Source organism: Helianthus annuus, chromosome 7 (assembly GCF_002127325.2).
Source record: "Helianthus annuus cultivar XRQ/B chromosome 7, HanXRQr2.0-SUNRISE, whole genome shotgun sequence".
NCBI lineage: Eukaryota > Viridiplantae > Streptophyta > Magnoliopsida > Asterales > Asteraceae > Helianthus > Helianthus annuus.
In genome coordinates, this window is record NC_035439.2 from 81,487,803 (window position 1) to 81,498,806 (window position 11,004).

Here is an 11,004-nt window from a genome sequence, read left to right on the forward strand (position 1 = left end):
ATATTTTTAATTCATATAGCTTGTTATGATTAAGCTATGGTATTAAGAAGTCACACCAAATTAACCACGCTTCCGCAAAGCCAGGGTGTGACAAGCACGACATTAGCGGTGATGTCGTTTGATAACACTCAAAGGATTTTAAAATTGTTGTCTTTTTATTTCAAAAATACCAAAAAGATTTTAGGTATGTTTTAATATAAACTTTATAAAAGCCAAAAAGATTTTATTTCTACTTTATTTTCGATCGTACGATGTTGGAGCTCGAGTCTTCTTTACCTGAAACCTGAACTGTGACAACCGGTAAATTACGCGCTTAATTACATGATTAACAGGCGACTTACGCGACATTAAATAGTGTTTACAGCGCAAATAAACTTAATTAGGCATTTGGAGTGCCTAGGAACGCCCGATCAACTTAACAGTACGCGCATGACGGTCTACAGAGAACCTGCTAAACGATGAACAGTGACGATCAGAAACCATACGAAATACTGACAACGCCAACAAATATGGATATTACATGAATATTCTATGCTCATGGAGTTTGTGTCGCGATATCGGGTCTCGTAGGAATTACGGGCCACCTACTCATGAGATGGGCTTGTGGGCCCTGAGGCCAAGTCCAAAACCCGCAAGCCTAAACCTGCATAATATATAAGATCTACAAAATATAGCCAAATCTCTACAAAAGATTTGCAATAATCCTACTAAATCCTAAAATCTCTATAAATCTTTACAAAAGATATCATCTCAAAAGATATAACATATAACCTGAATAGAATTTGAAAACATAAAGGATAATAAAAGTTGGCCACTCTATTAATACACATCCACTCCTTCTCATCTAAACTCACACTGCCTTTCACCTTCCTCCCTCTCGGTTACATATACAAACACAGGGAATTTCTCACCTGCACAAGACAAAAACCCAAATCAAACAACTTTCCTCACCAAACAAAACCCGACCCAACCCAGCCGACCACCCCTACCCCTCTCGGTCTATCTCTCCTCTCGTTCTATACATTCAAACACAAAGAAATCAGCTCCCAACCCACTTGTTTTACCCCCTATTAATGGGCCAACCACCACCATCCTTTGGTGGTGGCAGACTACAACAACAAACACCACCACCACCACAGGCGGCGGCGCTGTGGTGGTTGGTACCGAATGATGAAGAGAACAGAACCGCCGCACGCGGCGGCGGTATGACGGCAAGAGAGAGAGAGAGTAGAGAGAGATGGTGACAGCGGCTGACTGGCGACGGAGCCGTCTCTCCGACGGCGGCGGCGGTGGTCTGAGACTTAGACCGGCAGTTCGTGTTACGGACCGGTGGTTCGTGTCAAGATCCAGCGGTTTTTGCTTTTGACTAATGGGTTAACCGGGAGTAGCGGCTGAAGACGGTGGTGATGACGATGGTGACGGCAGTGGCAGCGTGACGGTGGTTGTGTCTCGATCCACGAGATTTCCGGTAAGGACCACCCCCCCCCCCGATCTTCTTCATTTCTTTTTCTGAATTTTGACTGATCATGTTTAGATTGGGTGTTGTTCACGTCTCGGGTCAAAAGCAAACGTCAACAGTTGGGGTTCGGGTTAGATGTTGAGTTTCGGGTTTTCGGGTGCAGGTCAGCGCTGTGGTTCAGCTTGTTGCGGTTCACACGGTTCAGCAGGTTTAATTTTCGGGCCAACTGGTTAACGGGTTGACTCGGTCAAACTGAGTCAACTCAGTCAACAAGTCAAAGCTGGTCAACATCGAGTCATTGCTCGGGCTTGGTCAACTCGGGTCAGATTAGGAAGCGGTTCGGTCGACTCGGTCAAACCCGGTCAACAGCGAGTTGACTCGGTCAACTCAGCTAGCTCACTCGACATTTCGTCACGAAGACTTGGTAAAAACTAATGACAAGTTTAGTATTTTCGTGATTTATACTTACGTGATAACGAGCTCGAACCAAACAAAATAATGAAAGTAATAGTTAAAGAGTACTTTGATTTATTATTTCGTTTTTATAAATTGATGATACGTAATTATTGTTGAATATTGATTTGATGTTGAAAATATAAAGACAACTTGTGTTGTCGGGGCGTCCAAAAACAGAGGAAACTCTGCCCGTTTTTCGAGAAATCCGTAAAAATATCGCGTTTTATTATATAACGAAAAACAACGATTCAGAAACTATTTACAACAACAAACATAGTTGTTTTGAACCTCGGAAATTCGACGAATCCTTTTATAAAAATAAATATAGTTATGTATTTATTTTCGACAGCAAACAAAACAAATCCTTTTATAAATAAATATAGTGTTATATATTTATTTCGGATATCGAACAACACGGATTCGCTTTCATAAAAAAATAAATAAATATAGTTTATATTTATTTTAAGCATACAACGACTCGATGAAATTTTTATAAATATAACTTTTATATTTATTTCAAACGCCGAAACGGCATATACGTATATTTTGGCAAATATACACAAGACGCAATATATAATACGAGTTTATTATATATTACTTTCATACGAATATTCCTAATTTATATCAACATACAACTTCTTAAAACGAGCTAACCAGTATAACTTCTTCGCTTATTTTAAGTTGACAATTTACGTCAAATCGTTCAGTTAACGATTCGGTAGAGCTCGGTAACACGTAGTTACCGTTTTTGCTTAGAAACTTATTAGATATTCCATGTTAGGAATATTGTAGAATGCACGCTAGCAAGTCCCGACTTGGAAACGACATCGCAAAGTCGTATATAGCTAGCTTTGCACAGGAATATTCAGGTGAGTTCATAACCCCACATTTTTACACTTTTATAAATGTTTTCGGGGTGGAAAGACATGCACTTTTTGCAAAGCATACAAGAATTATATATTTTTAAACCATGTTACAAAGAACACAAATGGTTTACGAAAAGCTTATGATTTATACCGGTTTTCCAAACAAGCGTATTTTTTTGAAAATACAAAGACAAGAGTTTAAAAATACATGAGTTATGGCATGAAAATATAAAAAGCACACTTGGTGAGAATGAGTACCAAGTATGTTGCGATATAAGAATACAAGAAAACACACTTGGTGAGAAACGAGTACCGAGTGTGATGTGATATAAGAATACGGGAAGCGCGCTTGGTGAGAAACGAGAACCAAGTAGGATGCGCTATGAAAAATGATGCGAGAAATCGTGTCACGAATAACCTAGACCGCAGAACAAAAGGTTAGATCTAACGGGTGCCGGGCAGCCACACTCTCGGTGAGGGCGAGTATCGAGTAGTGCTTTTGTGTCTCAGAATATACCAATTAAATGCCTAAGGTTTGGTGACTTCCTATGTCGTGCCACATGTTAATGGCCTTGCAACCCATTAACAATCCTGAAATTTACAGGACTACTTTAATTACATGAAATTCATACCATACTAAAACTTGAATTATACTTGAAGTACGTGGGGTACTCAAGAAGATTAGAATTATACATAGAGTACTTGGTGTACACATGAATACTTGAATTATACATGAAAACTTGATTTATACGTGACACAAACTATGTTTTCATTCAGAGTTTCAAGTAACTCGATAAGAAAATGATTTTAAATACATTTTCTCAACAAAACATCAAAAACCGGTTATTCAAAAAGATTTACTTCAAATCTTTTACAAACAAACACTGAACTCGCTCAACTTTATGTTGACTTTTTCGCATGTTCTTTCTCAGGTTGCATTTCTAAGACAAGGCACGGTTGGAATAGGAGGACCATGAAGAGTCGAGTACTTAGTGGGCGTTCAACTTCTAAAAGACTTAGATTGTTTGCTTCCGCTGTGCAATGAAGTTACCAGTCCAGTCACGCCAATGCTCTGATAATTTCGGGGTGTGACAGATTGGTATCAGAGCTATAGGTTACAGCGAACAGGGTTTTCTGTAGAAATACCTAGGCTCTAACCTCACTTTCCCCTGGGAACTTAGAATATTAAAACCTGAATACATACAGAACGCATAGTACTCGAATATGGTCTCCAACCGTTGCCGAAAAACAAACAGTCAAGATTTTGTTTTCAAACATACGCTATTGTGGTGTTTTATACATGGTGCACAAAACAGTCGCATACGGCACACAAAACCCTGAGAGTTTAGGAAACATGCATTTAAGACCTTCGGAAACTTATGTTGAAGTTTATTAAAGGTCATCACGTAGGAACTGCGAATATTAACTCGGACACACACTATTATTCATATTGTCTATGATGTTTTTAACTTCCCGAGCAGGCAGCCTACGCATAACAAAACGCTAGCGCACAGGTATACGTGAGACTTAAGCTATACGTCAACGGAGGTTGAAGTACGTCACATGCGACTATCGATCAGGAAGCGGCAGTTTGGCACGCGGTCCTGCAAACGACACGAGTCATGCTAAGGAAAAGACGCAAGTCACCGTATCCCCCCTATCCGAATAATGACAAGTACGCTATGTTTGACTCCATGGTAATGTCACCTAACAACTGGTCGTCACATGCAACCCCAGGTAAAGTCCTTAAATTTCTTTTATTGAAATTTCGACTTTCACACTTACTGAGTAGATTTTAGAATCTCTACTCCTCTTGATGGTCATTGTGTCATGATCATTTCTTCCAGTATAGCGAATACCCATTTGCTTCGTTTCTTGAAAATTCATATGTTACGCATGCATCGTTTGTTACGCATGTGGTTTCGTTTCGAATAAAGCGTTTCATTGAAGCTCAAATATTGTTTCGCTAAATCTAATTGTTGATTTGTGATTCGAATGACCTGCATCATTGTAATTGTTGGCTTCTTCGTTATCAGGTCAACACATTTTCTTGAAATCCCTTTCTTTTCAAGTTACATACATGGTTTTCGTTGTGACCATGTCGAACGTTTTCTTGTCGATACAGGTAATTATTGTCGGCTTGCGCTGAAGTCAAATTCAGTTGTTTGAACTTGTTCATTACACATATTCAATTCAAGACACCATATGATGTATTGAAAACATCATATTCTAATTGTTTTAACAAGCGTTTCATTGTTCTGAGTCGTAGTAGATTTGTTTGGTCTACGACTCCATTAAGTCGTGTGTTAACTTCGACACCTTGTGGTGGCGTTTCACTAGATTGAAGCTTGCGCTAATCTCATGCACGGATTTAATTATCTATTTATTGATTTAGATTAAATCCGCTTCGAATTATTATCGTGCTTTCATTTAACTTCAAACACAGGTGATACTTGTTTGATCACCGCTATTATTTGAATTGTTTCATTCACTACGACACCTTGTGGCGTCGGTAGAACTTGCAGCTTGGGCTGATCATGATCAAGCGTTTCATGCAAAACTATTTCGTTTGGGCTTGTTGATTGTAAGTTTCTCCCAGCGAATGTTATTGTTTCTAACATTCATTTGCATATTGTAAACGTTTATTTGGAATTCCGTTGGTCGAAATTCCTCTTTTATTGGACCCCTGTTAACTTGGTCACACTAGTGACTGTATCAGTATGCCTCGTTTCCTTTGACATTATTCGTAATTACTTACGTATAACGTAACTCTAAGGAGTTGACGTAGTCTAAATTTCGAGGACGAAATTCTATTAACAGGGGGAGACTGTGACAACCGGTAAATTACGCGCTTAATTACATGATTAACAGGCGACTTACGCGACATTAAATAGTGTTTACAGCGCAAATAAACTTAATTAGGCATTTGGAGTGCCTAGGAACGCCCGATCAACTTAACAGTACGCGCATGACGGTCTACAGAGAACCTGCTAAACGATGAACAGTGACGATCAGAAACCATACGAAATACTGACAACGCCAACAAATATGGATATTACATGAATATTCTATGCTCATGGAGTTTGTGTCGCGATATCGGGTCTCGTAGGAATTACGGGCCACCTACTCATGAGATGGGCTTGTGGGCCCTGAGGCCAAGTCCAAAACCCGCAAGCCTAAACCTGCATAATATATAAGATCTACAAAATATAGCCAAATCTCTACAAAAGATTTGCAATAATCCTACTAAATCCTAAAATCTCTATAAATCTTTACAAAAGATATCATCTCAAAAGATATAACATATAACCTGAATAGAATTTGAAAACATAAAGGATAATAAAAGTTGGCCACTCTATTAATACACATCCACTCCTTCTCATCTAAACTCACACTGCCTTTCACCTTCCTCCCTCTCGGTTACATATACAAACACAGGGAATTTCTCACCTGCACAAGACAAAAACCCAAATCAAACAACTTTCCTCACCAAACAAAACCCAACCCAACCCAGCCGACCACCCCTACCCCTCTCGGTCTATCTCTCCTCTCGTTCTATACATTCAAACACAAAGAAATCAGCTCCCAACCCACTTGTTTTACCCCCTATTAATGGGCCAACCACCACCATCCTTTGGTGGTGGCAGACTACAACAACAAACACCACCACCACTACCACAGGCGGCGGCGCTGTGGTGGTTGGTACCGAATAATGAAGAGAACAGAACCGCCGCACGCGGCGGCGGTATGACGGCAAGAGGGAGAGAGAGTAGAGAGAGATGGTGACAGCGGCTGACTGGTGACGGAGCCGTCTCTCCGACGGCGGCGGCGGTGGTCTGAGACTTAGACCGGCAGTTCGTGTTACGGACCGGTGGTTCGTGTCAAGATCCAGCGGTTTTTGCTTTTGACTAATGGGTTAACCGGGAGTAGCGGCTGAAGACGGTGGTGATGACGATGGTGACGGCAGTGGCAGCGTGACGGTGGTTGTGTCTCGATCCACGAGATTTCCAGTAACGACCACCCCCCCCCCCCCCCCGATCTTCTTCATTTCTTTTTCTGAATTTTGACTGATCATGTTTAGATTGGGTGTTGTTCACGTCTCGGGTCAAAAGCAAACGTCAACAGTTGGGGTTCGGGTTAGATGTTGAGTTTCGGGTTTTCGGGTGCAGGTCAGCGCTGTGGTTCAGCTTGTTGCGGTTCACACGGTTCAGCAGGTTTAATTTTCGGGCCAACTGGTTAACGGGTTGACTCGGTCAAACTGAGTCAACTCAGTCAACAAGTCAAAGCTGGTCAACATCGAGTCATTGCTCGGGCTTGGTCAACTCGGGTCAGATTAGGAAGCGGTTCGGTCGACTCGGTCAAACCCGGTCAACAGCGAGTTCCTCCTAGGCGGTCTCAATTAGTCGGCCTCGGTGACAAGTTTAGTATTTTCGTGATTTATACTTACGTGATAACGAGCTCGAACCAAACAAAATAATGAAAGTAATAGTTAAAGAGTACTTTGATTTATTATTTCGTTTTTATAAATTGATGATACGTAATTATTGTTGAATATTGATTTGATGTTGAAAATATAAAGACAACTTGTGTTGTCGGGGCGTCCAAAAACAGAGGAAACTCTGCCCGTTTTTCGAGAAATCCGTAAAAATATCGCGTTTTATTATATAACGAAAAACAACGATTCAGAAACTATTTACAACAACAAACATAGTTGTTTTGAACCTCGGAAATTCGACGAATCCTTTTATAAAAATAAATATAGTTATGTATTTATTTTCGACAGCAAACAAAACAAATCCTTTTATAAATAAATATAGTGTTATATATTTATTTCGGATATCGAACAACACGGATTCGCTTTCATAAAAAAATAAATAAATATAGTTTATATTTATTTTAAGCATACAACGACTCGATGAAATTTTTATAAATATAACTTTTATATTTATTTCAAACGCCGAAACGGCATATACGTATATTTTGGCAAATATACACAAGACGCAATATATAATACGAGTTTATTATATATTACTTTCATACGAATATTCCTAATTTATATCAACATACAACTTCTTAAAACGAGCTAACCAGTATAACTTCTTCGCTTATTTTAAGTTGACAATTTACGTCAAATCGTTCAGTTAACGATTCGGTAGAGCTCGGTAACACGTAGTTACCGTTTTTGCTTAGAAACTTATTAGATATTCCATGTTAGGAATATTGTAGAATGCACGGTAGCAAGTCCCGACTTGGAAACGACATCGCAAAGTCGTATATAGCTAGCTTTGCACAGGAATATTCAGGTGAGTTCATAACCCCACATTTTTACACTTTTATAAATGTTTTCGGGGTGGAAAGACATGCACTTTTTGCAAAGCATACAAGAATTATATATTTTTAAACCATGTTACAAAGAACACAAATGGTTTACGAAAAGCTTATGATTTATACCGGTTTTCCAAACAAGCGTATTTTTTTGAAAATACAAAGACAAGAGTTTAAAAATACATGAGTTATGGTATGAAAATATAAAAAGCACACTTGGTGAGAATGAGTACCAAGTATGTTGCGATATAAGAATACAAGAAAACACACTTGGTGAGAAACGAGTACCGAGTGTGATGTGATATAAGAATACGGGAAGCGCGCTTGGTGAGAAACGAGAACCAAGTAGGATGCGCTATGAAAAATGATGCGAGAAATCGTGTCACGAATAGGGTACAGAAGCACCATTAATCAACAATATACCTAGACCGCAGAACAAAAGGTTAGATCTAACGGGTGCCGGGCAGCCACACTCTCGGTGAGGGCGAGTATCGAGTAGTGCTTTTGTGTCTCAGAATATACCAATTAAATGCCTAAGGTTTGGTGACTTCCTATGTCGTGCCACATGTTAATGGCCTTGCAACCCATTAACAATCCTGAAATTTACAGGACTACTTTAATTACATGAAATTCATACCATACTAAAACTTGAATTATACTTGAAGTACGTGGGGTACTCAAGAAGATTAGAATTATACATAGAGTACTTGGTGTACACATGAATACTTGAATTATACATGAAAACTTGATTTATACGTGACACAAACTATGTTTTCATTCAGAGTTTCAAGTAACTCGATAAGAAAATGATTTTAAATACATTTTCTCAACAAAACATCAAAAACCGGTTATTCAAAAAGATTTACTTCAAATCTTTTACAAACAAACAATGAACTCGCTCAACTTTATGTTGACTTTTTCGCATGTTCTTTCTCAGGTTGCATTTCTAAGACAAGGCACGGTTGGAATAGGAGGACCATGAAGAGTCGAGTACTTAGTGGGTGTTCAACTTCTAAAAGACTTAGATTGTTTGCTTCCGCTGTGCAATGAAGATACCAGTCCAGTCACGCCAATGCTCTGATAATTTCGGGGTGTGACATGAACGAAAACTGAATTGACTAAATCTTCATAAACGGTCGAAATTTGCATGTTTTGAAAGTTAAAGACTAAAATTGACAAATTTATTAAACTTTCAAACTGTCGGACGATGTTTGATTGTGACATGGTCATTCGTGTGTCATTTGTTTATACTATCTATTCCAAGCAGTTGTTCTCATTACGCGTTTAGATTTCTTGCATGTGCAGATTCTAAAGGCTAGGAGAACATGGTCGATGACAAGCTTCGGAATGAAGACACGACGCGAAGGAACTCAAAAGATGAAAATGATCAAGTTGCCGCTGGCCATCATCAACACCACAAGGATCTCACTTCGTAAAGATCAAGTCTTTCACGGGCATAACTCAAGGGGGAGCTTATGTTAAGGGGGAGTTTGTCAACACACTTCCTACATGATACGGGTAGTTTGTTGATACACTCTCTGCTTTCAAAACGTGAAGACCTTGAAGATCCTCCGACATTGAAGACTTGAAAGGACATCAGAGTCTTGAAGACATGAAGATCAACGATGATCAAGATCGAGACAAATCTGCACCCATCGAAGATCGAGACAAAGCTACAGCCAAGGGGGAGTTTGTTGGTGCACTTGTGTCTGTACTTTGTCTGTATTCAGTCTCGATGTAAAACGATGTCTAAGTTAGCCTTGTAAGTTTGACCAAGTCAACTATCCTCCTAGTTTGACTTGGCCAAACAGTTAGTTCATGAATGTAATATGTCTGGTTCGAAGGATATCTCATCGAAGGATAGTTGGATCCTTCGATGAGCTCGAAAGTTGAACCTTCGATGGATCGACCTCGATAGATAGTCCTTCGAGGTCACTGTGAACCCTTCGATGGAAGTCTGATCGAAAGATGATCTTTCGATCAGTATTCCAGTATTCCTGATCCTTCGATAGGTGCAACATCGATAGATGATCCTTCGTGACATCTATCGGATCCTTCGAAACGGACCTGCTGTGTATGGGTATAAATACCCATGTAGTGTGTTAGAAAGAGATAGATGCACACCAAGAGATAGAGAGACTTTGAGAGCATTCTGTCCGAAACACACACACACACTTTGAAAGTTTGCAAGTTTGATTTGTAAACATTGTGCTTGTAACCGGAACCTTCATACGTATTAATACAGTGGTGTTAATCGGTGAATCCTTGTGTGTTTGTGTTTATACTTGTTTCATCTCGGTTTGCTTGCTAGCTTGGATTCCGCACTCGCTAGTGGGTTTGTATAACAAGGTTTAGGTTCGTCATCCTCCAAGAGGGACCTACAGGTAGTGAACTGGGAAGTGAGATCACTTCCACGGTCAGGGGTACCGTGCACCTACATTTTTTTAGGGGAATTGGACTGTAATAATCCCACCTGGACCTTATTGACCATTAATAATCCCACCTCAGAATATTTCCCCCACCAGTCCCACCTTTCACCTATTTTTCCTAAAATGGTCCCCCATTAAAAATTCTTAACGGAGTTAAGCTTTTTTCCAAATTACAAACAAATTTTTTAGGGCTTTTAGTTAGAACGATGATATGTGTCCATTGATGTAAAACTTACTTCGAAATGGTGCTGCAAGTGACTTGATTTTGGTTAATTGAAAATTTAAACACCAGAATTGAAACGCCGTTTTCATCGTTTGGAGCATCGTTTCGAGGCAAGTTTTACATCAACAGACTCGTATCGTCGTTCTAATCGAAAGCCCTAAAAAATATGTTTGTAATTTGGAAAAAAACTTAACTCCGTTAAGATTTTTTAACGGGAGACCATTGTAGGAAAAATAGGTGAAAGGT

The 11,004-nt window shown here is 39.5% G+C and overlaps 1 long non-coding RNA gene across 5 annotated transcripts; it reads left to right on the top strand.

Moving 5' to 3' along the window:
- The first annotated feature begins 568 nt into the window (after nucleotides 1–568).
- LOC110918505 lies at nucleotides 569–9,202 on the top strand. Of its 5 annotated transcripts, none has more exons than XR_002581380.2 (4): nucleotides 571–1,468; nucleotides 1,566–1,883; nucleotides 7,997–8,084; nucleotides 9,044–9,202. It is a non-coding gene; the product is annotated as an uncharacterized LOC110918505 (long non-coding RNA). The 5 variants fall into 5 exon arrangements; XR_002581381.2 differs by having other exon boundaries at nucleotides 8,008–8,084; XR_002581383.2 differs by lacking the exons at nucleotides 7,997–8,084; nucleotides 9,044–9,202 and adding an exon at nucleotides 2,697–2,748 and having other exon boundaries at nucleotides 576–1,468.
- Nucleotides 9,203–11,004: the final 1,802 nt, after the last annotated feature.